Source organism: Oryzias latipes, chromosome 20, assembly GCF_002234675.1.
Source record: "Oryzias latipes chromosome 20, ASM223467v1".
NCBI lineage: Eukaryota > Metazoa > Chordata > Actinopteri > Beloniformes > Adrianichthyidae > Oryzias > Oryzias latipes.
The window spans coordinates 8,692,743-8,715,707 of NC_019878.2; the positions used below are offsets into that span (position 1 = coordinate 8,692,743).

General features: G+C 39.5%; 1 protein-coding gene across 2 annotated transcripts in view; it reads right to left on the reverse strand.

The window, feature by feature from the left end:
* The window catches only part of LOC101161760 (partitioning defective 3 homolog), a 409,623-nt gene that overhangs the window by 31,365 nt on the left and 355,293 nt on the right, over nt 1-22,965 (reverse strand). The window lies entirely within an intron of this gene.

A 22,965-nucleotide genomic window follows, 5' to 3' on the forward strand; every position in this document is an offset into this window, starting at 1 on the left:
TCATGGCGCAGAAGCTGAGTAAAAAAAGGGAAAGGTTAATCAAGAGCATGTGCAAAGAGCCAAAGAAACAAAGTCAGCCAGGACAAAGTAACTGTAATAGCCAGGAAGATTGAGAGCAGAGAAGCACAGGTGCATGAAATGAGGAACAAGGGAAGACGGCGCGGTTCTGAAAATGGACTCTTCATACAGGAACCTGTCAGCTTTCCACAGGAACGTCCACAGGTGGCAATGCCGGCCAGGGAAGCGACTGCATGTTTGGGCCCAGAGGATTCCGAGCACAATTACGGGGATAATTGCCGACCAAGCTGAGCACATTCCTCTGATGATAATGGGCACTGGGACATGCTGCCAATCAAGCTTCATTAAAAGCACAATAAATAGCTGCTCAAAAAGGATGCATGGAACTTGAATCATGTTCTCGATTAGCACTCAAAGGGTGGGGGCCACATGGTTACCGTGTTATCCGTACTGGCTGATCAAAATCAATTGTATTAGTTATACCCCATTTGATCACCATAGCTTTATACATGTGGGAGCACAGGGGCCGTGCATTAGCCCCTTTTGGATGCGGGCTATTAAGTGGCTCACTAGGGTGTGAGCTAGCCTCAGCTTTTACGGCGTGGGCTGATGGTGAGCCCCTTTTATTGTTGTTCATTGCAAAATCAATGATCCGTCTCTATTTATCTGAGGCTTGTTAAAATTGAAAATGCAATGTCAAAGACCCGTAATTACTCAATTGTAGTTACAAGCCACACAAATGTCTTGCACATTCAAATTCGTTTATCACACCACTTTGTCTTCCTTTCACAATAAAAGCAGTTCAGAGTTTACAATAAAGTTTTGGAAAAGACAAATTAGTGCAGAACCCAAAGTACCCAGAAGAAGTCCTAAGGGGCTTAAGATTTAAAATCTTGTGTAAGGAAACTGGATAATACACACAAGCTACTACTATTATGCACATATTGAAAAAAAAGGAGCAAGATTTATACACTAAAAACTCTATCCCATCTTTGAGGTTAAAAAGAGAATAGGTTAAAAAAAAAACTGGGGAAAAAACACAACTCGGGTTACAACAAAACCATTATAATTTTAAAAATTAGTTTTGCTCTAAAAAGCAGCCCAAAAATAGATCCTAACATGAATAACCCAAGTGTTTTAAGAATGTAGTCACTATTGAAAAATAGAACACACCTATAACTTAAGAAGTAAAAACCAAATCACAAACGTAGATAAAAATTATTTTGTGATTTATTGCCAACTATTCCGCAAGCTATGAATAACTAATAGCTCATATGCACGGTCAAGCACGGTGGTGGAAGAGTAATAATTTGGGCTTTTTCTTGACTGTGAGGATCTGAAAGGCTTGAAATTATTAAGAAGGCTTTGATTTCTTCTATGTAAAATCTTCTGGAGGAAAATGTGACATGATCTTTGGAATTATTCAAAAACCTCGATGCATCCAAGATTGGCGAAGCTCCCAAGCCAATCTGCAGGAGGAAGAGTACAAGGAAAAGTATTGATGGTTTGCAATAGTTAAATCAATCACTGTCCGGCTCCAAGTCTGTGGTGGGAACTTGTGTGAACAAAGAGTCAATAAGACAATGTTGCAAAAAATAGTGGGGCAAATTCCTCCCCAGTGATTTAAGACGATGACAACGTCATAAATCGAGGGGAAATAAGAAGCAGCTTAGGATCCATACATCTTTTTCTGGAACAAAAAAAAATGTAAATAGACAAACTGCAAAAAAGCACCAATTGCCCCAGTGACACATTGAAGTGCCATGGAAAAGAAACAGTCTGTATAATAATCTTTAAATATGTGCTGGTGGTTGGTGGCGTGGCATTAAAAAAGATGAGTTTTCGAGCAAATGAAAGAATTAGAAGCATATCATTTCAATATCTTTTTTTCAAAGCTCTGCAAATGGAAACTGCATCGCGTGGGGGTCTGGATTGAGGGTGGGATTTATCGGGGGTACATTTTTCATGGTAGTTCAAAGGCAGTCTGTTTAGTATCTAATTTATCTGTGGGGCTTTCTTCTATAGGTTCTCCATCCACCCCATAGGATTCTTTGAGATACTTCAACAGCATCTAATTTACATACAGAGGGACAAAAAAAGTATTTGTCCATCACTAATTTAGTTAAGATTACTTGACAAGATGGTAGAAGTCTGCACCATAGAAACATCAACTGGAAGAGATAGAGAGAAAAAAAATCAAGAAAATCCCATTTTATTATTTAAAAAAATGCATTTTGCTGCATGAACTAAGTATTTGGTCAACAACTAAAGTTCTCCTCATTACTTTGTAATGTGACCCAGGTTGTCATTGACAGAGGTCAAAGGTTTCCTGTAGATCTTCAGTTGGTTCACACTCTATTGCTGCCATTTTGGTCCATTCCTTCATGCAGATCTTCTCAAGAGATGTGGCGTTTTAGGGCTGTTACTGGGCAACACAGACTTTGAACTTTCAAAGATTCTCTATTGGATTGGATTGAGGTCCAGAGACCAGCTACGCCACTACTCAACCTTGAAAGGTTTTATAAGTAGCCCCTCTTTTGTTGCCCAGGCGATGTGTTTGGGATCACCTTGGGATGACCTTAACCCTGCTGTAAGAGCCAGCTATGTTTCATCATCAGTGCTTTTGATGGAAGGAGGTTTCTGACCAAAATCTCATCATACTTGACCCCGTTCATCTGTTCCTAAATACGGATTCATTGTCCACCCCCATGCTTTATGGTGCTTTATAGCAAATATTTCCATTTTGGCCTTTTTGACCACATGCCATTCTCCCAATCCTCCTCTGGATCATCCAGATGGTCTCTGATGAACATTTTGTCACCATTTTATGCAAATATGCATCATACTACATTGGCTCCAAAATTAACTTAATTAAACATCTACTTAAGGGAAAGACAAAAGTGATTTTTTCTTCTTCTTTTCATTGCTGAAAGTAAATACAGGCTTCAAAGGAGTTAACTTAAGACAATAAAATATCTTAAATAAAATGTTCAGTTGCTATTCTACACCATGAGAACCAGCAGTTTCTGCACGATAGAAAAATGGATTCTGTTGTTTTTGTTGAGGACTATCCGGTGCTTCAGCAGCATGTGGACATAATTAGTCGACCTATCCGCTATTGATGCATCAAATGTCACAGCTTATAAATTGTGTCACCTGTGAAGGAATTCATTTTTTATTGAGACTTAAATACAAGTACTATAATAACAGCAATAAGGGAAAAAAAATGAAGAAAAGTTTAAATTTGCACCATTAAAACATCTCCTCAAGGAGGGAATCACTCATTAAAATCATTGGAACTGACTAGAAAGTCTTCCAAATAGCTGCAAACATTTTTATACAAGTAAATTCCTCCTGAGCTGCAAAAAAACCTGCATATAATTGCACACTTTTTCCATTTATCCGTTTCAGAAAACATGTAGAGGAATCATTTGTTTTGTCCCGGTCAAAGAAAGTATGGAAAGTGTCACTCCTGTCAAGCTAAAAACATCAGTGCCAACACGCAGACGCTCTGAGGAGTAGAATTTGTCCGTCAGCATGGCTTTGATGTTGTCTGTATGCTAAATTTAAATTTGCCGACACGTGTGAGCAGAGACGCTAAAAATAAAGCATTAAAAAGTGAATGCAGAAACAAATAAAAGGCTGACAAACAAACAAGTCTGTGTCCCGTGAACTATTACGTTTTTCTTCTATACTTTGGCCTCTCGATGAGGTATAGATATGGAGAATAACAGTGTAGGCAAATTTCCAAAAGTAATAGGACGTCTTAGGTATATGTGCGCCAAAGAAGCAATGTGAAAAGGGTTAACTGTCAGAGAAGGCTTTTTAATGTGTTATAAGTAGTGTTTGTCTTGGAATAAGTCTTGTTGTGAATTAGCTCCAAGTATGTTAAGTAAATTGAGGTTTGTCGTCTGTACCACAGCTGTGTAAGTCAAATGTAGGCCAGTGGAAAATTGTATTTTTCCCAGAATGTAATCATGGATAATGTGGGGGAGCATTTTTGTTCTGTTGGTAAAAGGTCAACCCTTGACAATTAGAGTTTCTAGCAAGTACAAATAAAGAAAGTAAATGGTTTGGTCTTTCATCGTGTCCTCATATTTGCATATAAAGTCTCACTCAAATCATTTGTTGATCTATTTTCAAAAGGGTTCCTTAAAATATAATTGAACCATCTTTAGTCCAAATTTGAAAGTATTGTTTTCTAGGCATTAACCTCTGAGTTGTTGGTGTGAAGTGAGTCTGTCCCCATTTCCCATCATCAATCTGTTTACACTCTCTCTCGCTAGCTTACTGCCCTTTACAACCCCAAACTAACACTACAACAAAATTAACAGGTGATGTTAGTGTTATCCAGTTGTACAATTTTGAGCCAATGGAAACTGGAGGAAAACAAAGCGGAACATAGATCTATTCGTCTAGAAGGGAGCTTGTTGCCAGCCCAGTGGATTTTCTACAACACAAATACAATCTTTCTAAAACAACATTTTTGTCCGTCTGCTCTTGATTTACAACAATTTTGCATAAAGAAATACTCAGAAATGCAATTTTAAGCCTAATTTTCTTTATAAATGTCCTCCATCATCAGAAACATTCCAGAAAAACATGTTTAAAAAAAGTTTTGATTTGAGTGGGCCACGCCGTTTTTATTTATAGCTTATCTGAAAGCCTTTAGAAAGGACCAGGAATGTTAATGTACGTTTCTGCTCCCACTACATTGCCCCCCCCCATAAACACACCTTTCATAATGTTCTTGAAATAACTGGAAAAATACCTGCAAACAGCATAAAATGACCATATTTTGTGCAACAATTGGACCAATGTTTAGAATCTGTCTATGTCCGCACACATGTTTGACACCCCCCCACCCCCCTCCGTCAAACCCACCTGTGCTTTTCAAACGGGGGGCCTGTTGACAGAGGTCATGAGCACTCTAAAGCTGCAGCTGGGGCTACGCGGATCCCTGTCTGTGTAATAGTCATCCTTTGATCCAGGAGGATTTGGCAGATGTCTTTCCGACCGCAAGGCTTAAGCCCAAGATGCAAACTACGCCATACTCCACCTATTTTGCTTCTGCTGGTGGATTAAAGTCACACTGAGTCTCTACATGCCCTCTGAAGCCTGCCACTGGCTAATAAATGAGTAATCCAATCACTCTCCATATAAGGTGCATCATATGAGCATACTTGGAGGCCAGACTCAAACAGAAAGGATCGTGGAGCGATGGGGTTGCAGAGGGTGAAATTTCAAAAGTTGAGTTATTTCCAAGTAAATTGAAAAGGGCTGAACTGCTTGAGATTGAGCGTAACTTTAAAGCAGACATTCTGTTATTTTTATCTGATCGATGTTGATTGAAATTCTATCAGATTATCTGGTTTCTTCCTCTGGCTCCAGTATCTCCATGCAGCAGACAAGGAGGGAAGACGTCTTACGTTTGGCCCTATGGCGATCTTGCATCAAGTCAAAGGCTTAGCTCATCTTTATTCCATCACCCCGGAGACTTTCATTTATCTCAAAGACCAAAAAGATGAGGCTTTTTTGGGGGTGGGGGTGGGGGACAGCCTTTGGGACGTACCGGGATGATAGGAAAAGATTACATCTGGATTTCAGTGGGTCATTTATGGAAGACGAGTTTATGGAGTCTTCAGAGAAACTCAGCCTATCCATGGTTTCTTTAAAAAAAAAATAGGTGAGGAATTTTAAGTGGATCGACTGCATTCATTACAGTTCATTCTTAAACTCAGATTAGTTCTTTCTTTTGCCTCCCATGTGTTCTCTCTAAATGCTTCCCTGCCCCTTTGTGGTTTTGGGGATAGGTCATGAATTCCCTTCTGCCCCCCCCATCCTCTCTCAGTAGCCTGGTAAGTGACAGCTGCAAGCTGGACAAAGGTCTGATAATACCCTGGATTTGTCAGGCTCTGACTTCACTCATGTCCTCCTGTGACTGATGCACCGATCGTGGCGCCCTGCCAGCATAAAGCACCCCACTTCTAGATTGGAGAAGTAGAGCTGTGTGAATGTGTATTCATGGTTTCTTTTTAGACTCCAAATCAGCCCATATGGGGTCCTTGGGGTTCTTAAGAGACCATCATCTGGGACGCATGCTGAGGCTGTGGCGGTGCCGTGACTAGGGGGCTTGGATCTCTGATTAGCAAAGGGAAGGAAACTGCGTCTGTGGAGCTGCTCCCTCCAGCCGGCTGTCCAGCATGGCTGGCCTCTGGTGTACTGTTCATCTTGGTTTTGTTCCCCTAGTGTGAATAATGCAGAAATAGCCCAGCTCTGGCTAAAAAAAAAAAAAAACCCACAGAGGGCCTTTCACGAGGGGAAAAAAGGCCAGAAAAAGATGAAGAATATAGTACGTTCTTCAACGATCTCTTTGACCCTTCCAAGAACTAATTGTACTGAAAACTTCAAAGTGCAGTGATATGCACCATTACTGAAGTTTTTTCTTCCTTTCCTGTTTGTGTTGATATCACAAAATTCATACTTAAGTTACAACACTGGCGGCTGAGGTGCAAGGACTCCAGTAAACCTCCATAATATATATAGGAACAGTCAGTTTCCAGCGTTCAGGGCCTAGAACTGGTTTATCAACTTATTTCACGGGCCAGACCAACCCAAGAACCAGTTGTATCCATATAAGTAAACTTTTGTATGGAGGCATGGGGGCATCTGACTATAGCTGTAACCCTTGTGCTATCCTAGGCACTTTAACATTGGAAGTTGGGTCATCTAGACCCACTAAACAGTGCTCTGAAGCTTTTTTCTTCAATGATTTGTGATCTTCACTGGTGTCTAAGGACAACATGAAATCTTTCCACCTTTATCCACCTTTGTCATGGTAGGGAGAACATGTCAAAGTAAGGGTGGGGTCATCTAAAACAGTGTTTTTCAACCTTTTTTGAGCCACGGCACACTTTAACCTTGACAAAGACCCCGCGGCACACCAGCATCCAAAAAAAAAAAACTCAGTCTGTATTGATCGACAACCCCCCCCCCCCCCCCCCCCCCATCTCACGTGCATTTTTGTGATAATTGTGGCAGAAAAAGCAGGAAGTTGCAGCTGTTTTTTCTAAAAGATGAAACAAAAGTTAAGTTAGAAAATTCAAAAACGGTTTGATGTGTGTTTGTTTTGGTTTCAGGACGTTTAAGGACGACTCATTGTAGGCTCAGACGCTGTTCCTTTAACCCAATGCATCATGGGAGATGTAGTTTGAAAACTGCCGCAAAAGGGCAGAAAGACTAGCGTCTCTGAGCTAGCAAACGGCTTTAGCTGCAGCCAAATCGCGGTACCGTCATTCTTATTAAAATGTCTTTAATAGAATCAAATAAACACAAAGAAAAAGTAATTTTAAGATCTTTTATAGTCCTAACTACTCAGTGTTTTATCAGGGCCTGTTTGGATGAACAAAGAGCTGATTTCCTGGAGATGCGAAATGTTTTTAGATCAGTTAATGAGGGAAATTTCCTACTTGACCATCTCCCGCGGCACACTAGTGTGAAAAACACTGATCTAAGATAGCACAAAGGTTAAGTAGAACTCACTAGATTAATGTTACAAAATATGTGTTTTTGAAGAAATGTTGGCATGTCTAAAATATATTTAATTGCATTTCCTCTATTTAAGGAGAGATAAAAGACCGGTAATGGAGCTGTAGAGCAGGAGGCAAAAACAGAGCTTTGTCAGGCTGTAATTTCTAAAATGAATAGAGGACGAGATAAAAAATATGAGGAATAATGAATAAAAGTGACCTTCATTGGAACTTATGTTTGAGAGAGTGCACTAAAAATGGAAATTTGTAAACTGAATATGAGCTGAAGCTACAACATAAGGGTTTCATTTGAATAAATGCAAACTTTTTTTCCAAATGAAAGGAGCAGATATAAAAATGCAGATCCAGTTTGCTATTCCAGCATGTTGCCTAAACGATAGAGTGCCAATGGTTACCCATAATGAAAAGCTAATGCTAGATTTCAAAGACAGCCAAGAAACAGTGATGTATTGACCATATAGTGCAAACGCTTTCGGGGATATATCATTTGACATCTGCTGCATCATTTTACATGAGCCTACTCATCAGAAAAGGTTTGTTTCTCCATTCTGGTTATTCTGGTAGCACATTTTATTCCTATTTTAGTCCCTAACAAGCAGAGCAGAAAAGCCGCTGGGGGCTCCCGGGTTCCTCCGACAGGGTTTACACCTGTAAGGAATCTCATTTACTTCAGCTCAACGTCACACTGTGCTGAATGCAGCCGATCGCTCCCTTTCCAAATGTCAGAGTTTGACGCTCAGCAGGTGAACCGTGAGCCAACAGTAAATAATTCACACTGGCCCTGCGTTGCTTTCCCTGCTGTCCCACCAAGACCCAACCCCCAAGCCTTCTCTTCCCCCCACCCCCTGTGCAGCCACTATTTCCTCAATGCATATTTAACAAGAGAGGCGCAGCGGGAAGCCAGTCGTTCAAAGCTCAACTGTAGCCTAAGACACTTAAAATAACAATATTTACAGCAAGTGTAATAAGGCAGAAGGAAAGACGTGGACTCCAAGACTTTTTTTTTAGGGAATTGATTTTTTAGTAGAGACGTTAAGATTGGCTATAACATAGGGTTATGACTTGGTGGTTTGAATGAATTTAGCTAATAAAAAAGGTTAAGTAGAGTTTAGGTTCCTCTCCCTCCTCCCCGCCCCCTTTTTTTAACCCACCCTCCGACGTTTGGAGCTGCCCCGGCTGCTTTGCTTCCATTACTGGATTAAGACTTACACCCCTGTTAGGAAACCCAACAAGATAAAAGACGGAAGGGGTCAAGGGTCGTGGCACTTGGTAATAGCCGTTCGGATAGAAAAGGGCGAAGAAATACTTTTAATCTAAATCACCAATATAGCCGAAAAATCAATTTGGAGTTGGCAGATGATGGCAGATGGTGGGACAAAAAGACAAAAGGGGGATTCATACCAACTAAAAAAATGTACCAAACAAAGAAACGGAATATAAACAATTTGAGAACATTGTAGGAATATATTAATCCCAATTTGAAAGCAGTTTTGAATAAAACTGAGCCTCTAAAGATGGAGTCCGTCCACTTCTGCTATCTCCCATCACCCTCAGAGAGGATTACATATGTTAATGCCCCTCCGACCTGTGACCCCCCTTATTCATGACATCATTATCAATGCAGCCAGACACAATGTTAGTCTGTCATCGCCGTGATCTATCGACACTGCGATTTCTTCTTCCTAATGAAGGCTGAGTGATTCTTTAACCCCCTGAAGTCAGACGCAAACTCTACATGCTTGTCGTCCAGCTTATTAGGATCATCCATCCATCATCTAGCATCAGCGATCAATCAATCAAAAAGTCCATTTGACAGCTGGTAGACCCCTCCCGTTCTCATTCTAAGACTATGACCTTCGCATCGACATAAACATACACAAACAAGCCCACTGGCTGGGATTGTAATCTCATATCAGCATAAATGCTGCCATGACTTCTCTGATGACTGACATGCTAATCAGGAGCAGTGGCAGTCAATGACGGTATCAAAAATGCTGCTGGGTGCTGTTAGTCAGCTCTAATGAGATCATTCGTTGATAATTGGATTACATACATAAACTCAGATCTCTTTGAGAAAATGAGGTGTGAAGGAAAGCAGTCAGTGCTCAGGACAACACAACATCCATCCATCCATCCATCCATCCATCCATCCATCCATCCATCCATCCATCCATCCATCCATCCAAAGGCATAAGTCACATCATATTTTAAATAGAATGTATCTGTTCAGACATACAGGCAACTACAATACCTAATGTGCTGTCCAAACAAAGAGGCGATTAATGTTAGGGGACATAAAAAGTATATAAGTCTGTACTGCTGCAGAGCTTTACTAATGTGTTCTACTTACTGGGTTTCTTTTAGATTTTTGTCTTTTTCCTCAGGTTCAGGGTCTAGATTAGGTGTAACTTTGTCCCAGCATTGGGTTTCGGTTAGCATGCTGAGATCTGATCATGTTTCTGTACATCATTTAACAGATCAGGAATTTTTCACGAGAAAAATGCATTTTGTATTAAACAAAGGCGCCATTTTTGTTTGTACTAAAAAGAAAGTGACAGTTGGACTTTCCCCAAAATGAGCTGCCATGATAAAGCAGGTCATTGGTAATCTCCTTTAATCTCCAGAGTAGACTAAATTGCCTCTAACTCAGCATAAACACAGTCTTAAAAAGAGCAAGAAGGGAGTAAAGAAGAGTCTCTGCCATGAGAATCTTTTCCTTCATTTTCTGTAGTCCAGGGCACACGGGATTTAAAGGTGCATCACCAATAAATTGTCTGTCTTCAAACACATGTTATATATAGGGCACACCAAGGCGCATCAAGCAAGACAAAGAGTCTGAGATAAGTCCATCAGTCAGTCAGACGTTATGAACTGCATTCACAGTAACTCTAGAACTTATTTGTAACAATCTACACATCAGCCACATTAGAAACAGTAGCTGAATTAGCATATTCACAATAACCTGTAACAATCTTATTTGCAACCAGTATAAAAAACAGCCTTATACCTCCAAAACAACCATTACTGTTACTCTGCTAACTCCCAAACTTTTTAGGAATATGTAAAAAAAAACAAATCAAACAGACACACAAGGGCACCATTGTTTTTGAAAGACAAAAAAAGTGCACCTTATAGTGTGGAAAATACCATATGTCACATTGTCATGTCTCTTTAGAAACAGTGATGACTTTGGAAAGCATGCACATTTAAAGACATAAAGAGGTCAAATTCTTCAAGTAATAAAGCTAAACCTTGAGCTAAACTTTAATTGTCAGCTAGTCTTTTCATTTAATTTGTTAATAACAGGTTAGGTTGGTTGTTTTGTAGCATAGAGAACTACAGCATCTACAGGGAGGGGAAGGTACAGATGAAAAACAGTCATCTTCAGGTGGTTAAAGGGGGTAAAGATGGCAGGCAGAGGGCGTTCTTAAAGTCCCAGACAAGCTTGAGGGGATAAGCCCCTCAGGCTGACAAAGGGGACCACGCGGTCGTGGGTTCGCCCACAGATGGCAGCCACGGTGGATGATGTGTGAATGAATGCACCGGCGAGTCGAAGCCGAATTAAGATACTGACACACACAAGCTTACACACAGATGTGTATCACACAACCACTAACAAAAAAACAAAAAGAATTATCCTTAACCCCCTGTATAGATCTGTGGGGGTGGGGAGAGCATGGGAACAAAGGCATTAAACAGGAGTGAGCCCTTTAATTACAGGCTACAGCTTGGAGAATTCTCAGTAGAGACGAGGACAATGGAGGTCTTTGGTAGAGCTCAACCTGCTGAGTTAAAACATATCCTCCAGGTATGATAAAACACACTTTCTTGTGCATGCGACCAGTGCTCATGCCATGGATATGAGTTAGTAATTTGGATCAGAGTGAAGTCTGAAATGAACGTACTCATTTTTCAAAGTAAAACCTAATATGCCAATTTCACACCCCATACTGGTTCTGTGAATTTAGAGCTGTAGTGTGTTGAAACACTGACCTAAAGATGCAATTACTAGTTCAATTATAATGGCACAACACAATAACAGCACAAAATGAGACTAATAAAAGACACGAGGTTTGTTTTAGATCTCCACTCTTTTTTATGAGTCCCCGTGTGCATTTCAACATATTACTGAGGACTAAAGGCACCAGACTGAAGATGGATCTATTAAGATGAAATTCCCAGCAGCTGTATTCTCCTTTATAAGTGCAATTAGTGGCTTCAAGGATAATAAAGATGTGATACATTAAATGAGTAAATTGGCTCTGCTCTGGCTCATGGTCTTTTATTGTGGCGGGGTGTCTTCTTGTGCATGGTTGTGTTGTGGCAGATGCTTGAAGGATGAGACCTATAAATAACTTGGTTGTAATCATATGAAAAGTGACAATGTTAATTAATGTGGTTGAGCAGAATCTTAGATGTTTGGTTTTGGGTAATATTTTGTTGTTTTTATTGACCCACCATTAGATGTTTATGAAGTCTTGTTTTATGTCTTAAAATGAAGCTGTTAAAAAGCCTCATTCCTATCAAAGTTAGCTGAAGAGGAATGGAACCAACAGTTCTTTTTTTGTATGTCTTTGATAGAAGGTCAACTGAGAAATCAACCTAAGGCATGTGGTGGTGTTTCACCAAGATCCCATAAACTGTCCAAATGAGACCAAATGAAAAAACAAAAGATTTAAAGTTCATGCTTTTCACATACGCGCCGATCAAGACCAATGAGGTCTCAAAATAGCTCTAGCAGGCCTTTAAAACTAGTAAATATGGCGAAAACTCAACTGGTGCCAAACACTGGGTTCTTGTAAAGATTAATGAGGGAGATGAAAAGCCAGAGAAAACAGATTAAAGTGTAAACGAGAGGCCACAACTTCAATGTTTAATGGCAGCTCTTACTAAACCGGTGCTGCCAATTGGCTGGCGCTCACAGGATCTCAATCTTTAAAAAAAAAAAAAAAGGAAAGGGCGCGGTTTTGAAGGAAAAAATGTATCCCGAAATAAGTTTTATGAAAAAAAAATCAAAGATGCCCAATGCTATTGGTAACACAAAGCTCTAGCTTTAGATATTAGATTGGAACAGTCTATAGGGATAGAAGAAACTCCCTATGTATATAAAACAGTACATTCGTTATAGAGAAATAAACAAAAATCTGCAGGTGCTTCTACTGATGAATGGCAAAACTGTTAAGAAATATTCAAACATTTATTGGAAAACCCTTATATTTCAATCACCACCAATAAAATTACCCCATGAAAGTGTTTCATGGATATATCTTATTGCCCTTCGGCAGTTCTTATTCATCCTTTGGTCTACGTGGCCCATCCAGAATCTCTCTGAAGAGTTATTTTTGCATCATGTCTTTGGCAAAGTCTAGAAAGGAAACCTGGCATTTTTCACTTTTGCCAAAGTTATGATAGTTTACCCTATCATGAGCCAAAATTGTATACCCCATGAGGACGATTTCCAAACTGTTGTAACTGTTGCTCCAATAGAACCAATACTTTCTAACATCCAGATTATTCTAGTTGTGACTTCTGGGCTTTTTCACATTACATTTCTGAATAGAACAAAGGTAGAAAAATGAGAAAAGTCTCATCCTGGGAAGTATGTACTTTACTGGTACTGTTTTTAAAGCAGACTTTGATGTTTTCAATCATTTGAAAACAGAAGTTTAAAAAAATAAACTAAAGAACTTCTGAGGCCTTTAACATCACTACTGTCCTGATTAACACACAACAGTCATCATTTAAAAGTGTACTTTTAATTACCATTACTAATCAAATGTACATCTTTTTATTATTGTGATCACTTCTCATTGCGTTTAGATTACCATGTATTAGCTATGAAAAAAAATGTAGAACCTGAAATTATTACACTGTAAAAAGTAAGCTCTGAAAACGATTTGTAAATTGAGAAACTTAATTAGCCAAAAAACTCAAAAGGTTTGAATTGAATTTTAAATCTTCTCATAGCTTTTAGATTACTATGTTTGAAGAAAGGAAATTGCAAAAAAGAACAGCCATTTTTTCACTTCTGATGTCTAACCAATCTCTAATGCTACGTTCACACAGGCATCGGAAACACACAATCAATTGGTCACTTCCAATTAAAGGTCTATGAAAAAGCATGTTTATACATGTTTCTGGCTTCTGGGGTAAAAAACCTTAGGTTCTCATGTCGCTACGCAAGTTTTTTGCTTAATTTCTGGCTCTGTGTAATAAATGCGGGGTCACAGAATGTGTGTTGAAAGCTGAACCAGTTGAACTTCAACCAATCAGGTACTTGGATTGGGTAATGATGATGGAAGTGCCAACTGTTTGAAACTTGATCATGAAGGAGGAATTAGTAATAGGGATTTGTGCCCGGCTGGAATTCTATGACACCAAGTCTTTTATGTATAGGAATAGAGCTGTGAAAGAAAAAGCCTGGAGAAAGATTCACAAGAGTTACACCACTTCAACAATTCGCACCAAGTCTCTTCCAACTGTAAGTACATGTGCTAGTCTCAGGGAGCAGCAGTCCAGTGTGAAAATCATATGCCTAAAGTGTAGCACATTCTTGAACGTGCAGCTTATGGCTAGTGTGTACGTAGCATAATAGTAAATTTTAAATAACAAAAAATATTATTTTTATCTTTTTATCCTCTCAGTTAAGAGTCAAGTAACATTGAACTCAACAATCAAAATGCCCATGGTGCAGAGGTTGGGTGGTTGACCTCTGATTGGTGAATTGGAAGATTCGCCCTGCCCATCCATGTGTGGAAATGTCCTTGAGCAAGACACTGAACCCCCCCACATTGCTCCTGGTGGTTATAGGTTGACGCCAGTGTTCGGCAGTTGTGCTGCCATTAGTGTATGAATGGGACAATGAATGTACTACTACTTTCTTAGACAGTATTGGGCCTTCAAAGAAGGTAGTAAAGCACTATACAATTATACACTTTTTAGCATGTATGCCATTTACATATCTCGCACAAACCAAAAACCCAGGCAAAGCAAAGATTCATTCCATAGGGAGGATTTTCACCTAGTCAAGTCTTGTTTGGTGGCACATAGATATCTTATAAATCCCTCGGGCCAAAGTCTGAAACATGCAGCTGATGTTAGAAACTGAAGCTCCCCAATGTTGTTAAAGTCATCTCCTCCATCAGGCTGCAGATCAAAGGGACACTTTTAAAACTGCTCCTTAAAGTGGCGTCTCTTTAGACTTAGAGGCTGTAACCCTTGTGCTATGCTAGGCACTTTAACATTGGGAGTTGGGTCATCTAGACCCACTAGACTAGGCAGTGCTCTGAACCTTTTTTCTTCAATGATTTGTGGTCCTCACTTGTGTCAATGAAATCTTTCCACTTTTATCCACCTTTGTCATGGTAGGGAGAACACGTCAATGTAAGGGTGGGGTCATCTAAGATAGCACAAGGGTTAGGCATGATATCTGAGCGGTCCAAGCGCCTTCAGATGTTTCCTTTGTGGGATGAGATAAAGTCACGATCTGCATCCGTGACTTCTACTAAAAATTTGTTTCTGCCTGGAGAAGGCTTTTTTGGGCTTGTTTTCTTTACAGGGCCTCAGTATTTTTACAGGTCTTCTCTAAAGCTAGTTGCTTCATGAATAATGAATCGTTCAACCAGGACCTGCCAGCTACCCTTTTAACTAAATTAAAACCACTTTTTTTTAAAAGGAAAATTACACAAGAGGAGAAGAATTTGGGCTTTTTCCATCTTTGAAAAATGATAGGTGTATATTGGTTTGCTGCAAAGGATTGACAATCAACAAATGATATGGATTTTAAACTGGCGTATTTTTCACTGTGCATGAGATTAAAATGCGCACTGTCATTGAATGGTCTATTCTCAAATCAATGTCATGTATAAGGTGCACCAAACTATACAGCGCATTAAGTGAGACAAAAGAGTCAGAAATGAGTCCACCAGTCAGTCAGACTATATTAACTGCCTTCACAGAAACACCAAAACCTGTTTGTTGCATGCTACAGGTTAGCAATGTTAGTATTTTCACATAACCTGTAACTCCCAACCTAGTTTGCAACATGTAAACAAACAGACTGACACCCCTAAAATAATCGTTACCAAGACTACGCTAACTTCCAAACTTCTTCATACCACGTAATAAAAACACAGTCCAACACTGCAACACATTAGCCATGTTAGAGTATTTACAATACCATTAAACCATGTTTGCAACTCGTAAAAAAACAAAACAGACTGACAAAGCACCATCCATCTCTCAAAATCGCTTCAACACCAGTAAGCAGAACCACAATAATCATCAATTTAAGGCACACTGGGAAAAAAAGGATGTAAAGTGTGCCTTAGGGCGTGGAAAAAATGGTACATTTTTTCTCGAAATTTCCACATGGCAAATTAAACAATTGAGAATTCAATCGGAAATCTTTGAAAAAAACATTTTAAAAATTGTTTTATTTGAGCTTTGGGGTATTTATAAACTTCAACAAATACATACTTCACAAACCCCAACCTTTTTTCAGGACATACTGACCAATGAAAGGTCTTCAAAAAGAAAGATTCATCTAAAGCTTATAATGAATAGAGATGTTAAGGAGTTCTACAAAGTGAAAGAAAAAAAGTGATTTATGGAGCTCTGGCTGCATGTCTACAGGGATTCTGGTGCCATGGTAACCCAGCGAACAGTAAGGTCGGAGAGGTGGCTGAAGAAAGAGCAGCACAATGAGCAGAAAGGAAGAGGGACTTTTAACCTCTTAATGTTCACATCTTTTCATCAAGCCTTGAGCTTTTACCAAATGAACTCCAATAGGTAGCCTTTCAATGAAGAGGTCAAGGTCAACTTCATAAATTATTAGCCTCCTCTTCGCTGCTTCCATTCAAACAAGAAGTCAACCATTGATGTCCTGAATGGGACAAGGGTTTTACTAGATTTGACAGATTTTCTTGTCATTTTCCATCACTTTTCTGCCTCCCTCTGTCATCAGCTGTTCAGCTTGCAACCAGTGTGGCAAGTCTGTGGTCCGCCGCGGCAATCGCCGGCTCAGTGTGTCATTGTGTTTTGTCAGTGGGAGCTGTCCCGTGCCATGTTGCTATGTCCAGGGCCAAAGCCTTTTCTTATTGTCTGCCGCCATATGGACGCCAGCACCAACATGAAGATAAAACCTGTCGTCATGCTGTTCCCTGACCTTCTCAGGCACCCAGCTGGCACTAAACGGAGAGATAATTATTATCCAAATTACTCAGGCCGACTCCGTCCCTCTTTGTGCTCTGAGGGTGAATTAAGGAAGAGGAAGGATGGGGGTCGGGGGGCTGTCCTCTCAAGTGGCAGGGGAGATGATGTAAAGGGAGACTCGACACAAAGAAGGACCACTCAGATGCTGTGTTCCAGAAGCTTCCTACACAATGTACTTGTTTGTCTGTGTCTATATAAAGCGGAACAAAGGTCCATTACTCTTAATGATGATTTAATATTGTTCTCCTGAACAACAGCCCAACTGCTTAGCAAACACTGTTTGGTGGGATACAGTGTGTTAAGAGAGCATAAATAGTGATGTACAGCTAAAAAAAACATAATCATAATGTATTTTTAACCCTTTAACGCCGAAGCTTAAGCTCCAGTGTTGACATTCTTTCAGCTACCATAACTCTTCAATGTTTTACTTAAATAACATAATTCCAGCTGATTCTGAACCTGACATGCCATGACAGGCAACACTTTAAAGTAGTGAAGTGAAACGCAATCAATGTAAAATCAGCTGATTCTGTTGCAGAGTAAAGTGGCTTTGCGCGATATGCATCCCTTTTTTTATAAATACAAAGCTGATATAAGCTGATTCACATTGATTGTATAAACAGTTAAAGAGTTACAATGTGTCAAAGAGTGTTTGTTATTAGCATATTCTTCTGTAACATCCCCGATACTTAAAGGTTTCTTGGTTTTGTTTAAGAGTAACAGTTGCAACAAATGTATCACATCTTTATTTTAGCCCTAGGTTAAAGAAGCGACCTGTCAAGAGTGTACCCGTCCTTCACCCAACAGTGGCTGGGATAGGCTCCAGCAACCCCGTAACCCTAAAAGGGGATTATTATTCAGTACTTGAATCTTCATTTGCATCAAGAGGGTCAATTTCTTTTTAATGGCAGAGTAAAGTACAGTGTATTTAAATAGAGCTGTCAAAGAAAAAACCTGGAGCAAGATTGGCAATATTTGCACCGCTTCAACAGTTCACACCAAGCCTTTTCCAACTGTGAGTACACACGCTAGAATTGCGTCGCAACAGTTTAGTGTGAACACCATATGTTAAAAGCGCATTAAAGAGCCCATGTTTGGCGCGATCATGAGCACACATCACATGACCAGTGTATACATAGCATTAAAGACCATAAAAACAAATTTTAAATCTCCCATTTTCATTGCCAGACCAATGAGATGATTGAAATGAGAAGAGATGCCAAATCTAACAGGAAGTATAATGAATTTATACCAAGAAAGCAAACAAGACTTGACTTAACATCTTCAAAGGCCGCAGAGTATACGTTTTTTTTGGTCCATCTTTTATTTTAGTATTTTGTGAAAATACATACAGCCATTCCAGTAAATAATTGCTTTTTTTCAATAGATTTTGTTTAGTTTATGAGGCATCAGTAAGCCTGGTTTGAGCCAACCAGGCATCAGGTTAGAGTTAGCCAGACATTTAAATGGGGGGGTCCCACTTCAGTACAAAGCCAGGTCTCTACGTTTCATCATTTTATTCCTCTTTTTATCATGGTATGTGTGTGTGTGTGTGGGGGGGGGGGTTGTCTGCATTGTTTGTTGTGTTATTTTGTTTTTAAATTTGATTGTATTTTATGCAAAGCACTTTGAGTGACATGTGTTGTTAAAATGCTATGTAAATAAAGGTTGATTTGATTTGCATTAAATAGACCTGAAGGCCGTGTGACATAGCCACTACGTACATTTTGCGCATTTTCCACGTATGAATTTCTTTCTTTTGTGATACATGCATGATATACGTAATTCATAAGTGTTTCTTGGGTTCATCATTTTTCAATGTGCACAGATGTCCTTCAAAAGTTTCGGCCAACGGGTCTTTACGTGAATTCGATTTTGAGCTGTTCAAAAGTTTGGTCAGTTAAGAATTTGTGTATTTTTATGTAGTTTATATGCAAATATTGCGTAAATCTTACGCAATTGTTTGTGATTTTTCCGAGATGCATATTCAAATTTGTGGATTTTCCAGGACAGTCTAAGAATGTCTAACAAACTTTATAACTATTCTAGAGTATAAGGCGCACATATTATGTTCAAATTACATAATTGACGCGCAAATCACTAACGCACAGTTCATGTTCTATGTCTATTAACGTGTTTTTTTCGTGGTTTATTTGCAGTTCTTTTAATGTATTAATGTTGTTCTTTCATGATGCATCTGTGACAATTTCAGGTAAAGACACCTTTTCTCACTTTTTCCACGTATGACCAATTTTGTATCCATGCAATATGCACAAAATGTATGTAGAGGCTGTGTGACACGGCGTTAACAGAATTAAATTTCCCTATTCCTACAAATAGTCCAGTACTACACCCTGAGGATTAAAGTATTTTGGACTTTGTCCCAAAAACCCCAAAAATGGATCTCATTGCATTTTAACGAGATCAGAAGAGTGGAAATAATTAAACAAAAATGGTAAAACCAAACTTTAGAAAGTCTAGGTCCTGTCAAGGTTCCAATGATCTTTGGCCTTCTTCGATTGTGGTTGACCACAGTTTTATTAGAACAGGTGCACGTTCAGTTGCATAAATAATGGCATTCTGAAAGTTGACACGCAACTTCACACTGTGCACAGGTCCATAAATTCCAACTGTTCAAAGGGAAGGTTTGTAAAAAGCTACAGATAAATAGCTTTCATAAACTTTACCCCTGGCCTCCATAACCTTCGAGCTTCACCTTTCACCTCTTTTAATCAAGTCCTGGTGCACAGGAGAGCATAGAAAACCAGGATCTGACCCACAGATGGTTCAGGCTCTCCACCCGTTGGGTCATCTGTGCAATAAACCCAAATGAACAGAATAAAAGATGGATGTCAAAGGAAGAGGACAGGGAGGAAAGGAACAGGATGTGGAACCAAGCCTTTAGGACTGATGTTTTCCAGGGATCGGGGAGTGTGGGATACAGTACCAGACAAGAAAAGCAATAAATAGAGCCCTTGATGGCTCAATAGTATTATTATGGCGAGTTGAATAATCCCAACACTCATAATAATTCCCGGCAATCTCATAAAAGCAAGAGTGTTCAGTGCCTTGGCAAGTACATGGAAACCTACCCCGATTAAGTCCCTTTTTTTGCCACAAAAGCGAGCGCATAATAAAAGCTACAGAAAGCAGCGGGCGGAATCTACAATAAAAACACTAAAGACATCATTAGTGCCAAAAGTGCACACCATCGGCTCATCTTATCTCTGCGCTCATATTACTTTCTCTCCCTGTGGTGGAATGCAACGGCTTTCAGAGATGGCGCTGATGCGTCCCCGAAGATTCTGAGCCTTAGTGACTACCACAGAGGCTTTCTGTGCTAAGATCACTTTAGGAAGCTGTATTTCACCGTGTCGTTTCGCTTCAGGGCTAAAAGTCCAAGCGAATGAAAGGGGGTTGAGGAGCGGAGGGAGTAATATCAGCAGCAGGAGAAACCATTTGCCTCATTTCCCCAGTGTCTCTGTGACGTTTCCAACGTATTTAAATGTTAAAGTGAATAATCCCAGTTTGAAAATATTTAGGAAGTGTTTTTGTAGCTGTTAAACAATGTTTGTGGTTTTTCAATTTTCAATTTTGCAGCTAAAACTTGAAGGATTTGCAGTAGTTCTTGGTGACAAATCACTTTCTGGCTTGTTATAGACATAAAGTGACCTGGAAAAAAGACAATATAAGCCTTGGCAGAATAATAAAAGCAGTGGAGGGTGGATTTGAAGAGATGAACCTGTCCTCACTTCAACGCCTTTAGCTAGCCGGCCTGCCTCCACCGCAGAGAGAACGTCAGGAAGTCTGGAAGGTGACTTGATTAGATTGGTGTTTGGCTGCTGACTTATTTAAATGTGCCCCCTCCTTGAGGTACAAAGGTAAACCCCTCCCCCTGGGAGGGTGCATCACGACTTATTCTGCTGAAGAAAAGCAGATAAGTCAGTGGCCCTTCCGGCCGCGTTTATTAGCTCAACGTTGTTCCACTAATGGTGGGGAACAAGGAGAGATAAAATGGATCGGCGACGTTGGCAGGCATGAAGTCCACTTTTAATTAAGGCCATTCCTGAAAGAGGTCACCCAGTGATGAAGCAGTGGCAAGGTGGAGAGTGTCGGTTCAATGTCACCTACTAAAAGAGGCAGAGGAAAACTTCGGCGCACCCTAATGACAACCCTGTGGCTTGTATTTTTAAGAAAAAATAGATCTTTTCATGTAGATTTGAAAGGGACTATCTGTATCTATTCTTTCAAACGGGTTGTTTCCTGTGTGTCTTTATAACAAGAGCAAGACTTCGCAACTTTTAAAGCTAAAAAAGCCATTTGGTCCAGTTTCTTACTGACTAAAACCCAGCAAGAGCCCATTTTTGTAATTAGAAAATACACGTTATGTTTTTCTGACCATTAAGCCATTTGTTTGTAAAATGTTACTTTTAAAAATTTACAATAATTGAATTTAGTGATAAATAAATATAGTGCAACATTATCACGTTAATCGCTATTAATGAATTCACCCATCCATTTTCTTATCCAGTCTTTTCCGTTTTGGGTTCACAGGGTTGCTAGAGCCTGTCCCAGCTATTGTTAGGTGAAGGTGGAGTACACCCTAAACAGGTTGCCAGCCTGTTGCAGGGCACACAATCACTACCACATGCACACATGCTGAAAAAAAAATACTCCTCGAAGATGTAAAAGTAAAGGTTGGAAGTCTGTTATAATAAGAAAACTGAATGAAACCACTATTTTAGTTGTATTATGATCTTTTACTGCACCGCAACGTCATGAATTACCTCCAAATGAGGCTTTTTACACCAATTCCTTGGTTAGATTTAAAAAACAAAATAAATCAATTAGATTAATTTACTACAAGTAATAGTTTATTTAACACTCCAAAAAATTCATCACATGACAGCCCTAGTGTTATGTTCCTATATTTGCCTTCTTTTAATTTGGGCAACAGGACAAGTTCCTTTCAAAATAAAATACAACTGGTATCAAATGAGGCACATATCTGCAGATTCAGATTTGTAGAACTAATACAGCAAGAAAGACAAGATAAACAGGCTATTTTATATCAATATCTAGCTTTTTTTAGATCTATACGTGTAAATCCATTTATATGCGTTTAGAACTTTGTATCTGAACAGCTACACACTGTATATGTTAAAAATCTAAACATAAATGAAAACGTAACCCTTGTGCTATCCTTGGCACTTTAACGTTGGGAGTTGGGTCATCTAGACCCACTAGACAGTGCGCTGAACCTTTTTTCTTCAATAATTTGTGATCTTCTCTGGTGTTCATGGATAACATGAAATCTTTCCACCTTTATCCACCTTTGTCATGGTAGGGAGAACACGTCAATGTAAGGGTGGGGTCATCTAAGATAGCACAAGGGTTACATAAGGGTAAAAGAGACACATTTGGCTCCAGAGCATCAGGTTGAAGACCCCTCTATTAGGCTAAAGGACATTAGTTACTAGATGAAAACAGCTTTTTTTTATCAGAAGATCCTGGATTTGTGCAGACTATTTGTATGCATACACACACACACAGGAGGCAGGTTATTGTCTCAGCAGGAGGCTTTGAAAGAGTGAACCCACTGACTCGATCCTGCCTCCTTTGGAACACCTTCTTGACTCCCAGAAATGGTTACTAGCTCTCAGAAGTCCTTCTATGTTTCACACAAACAAATTCACACTTAAGCTATCACCCAAACTTGCTGCTCAGAGTGGGACCTCACCCTACTGGCCATTACTAGCGCGATTTGTTTTACGTTTCCTCTGCCAAGAATCAAAGACTAATCTGTCATGAAACAGGCAGCATCAACATCCTTCTTAGAAACTGTAATGTGTTTTGGAGAAAGGGTTTGACACGGGAAGAACATCAGGACCTTATGTAACCCCAACCAGCTGACTTTCGCATTAAAACTCGCATTTACATATTGCAATGCAAGATTTTAAGTCCATTTTTGGACTCTAACAAAACATATTAAACGCCATTAAACGTGCACTTAAAAGTTGAAGTAGTTGAACTTTGACCAATCAGGAAATTGGGAGTGACGTACAGGTAGCAGTCAGGCAAAGTACAGAAATTAATAATTGGAATGGAATTATACAACACCAAATCTTTCATATCTGGAATAAAGCTGTGAAAGAAAAAGTCTACAGCACGATTGGTGAGATTT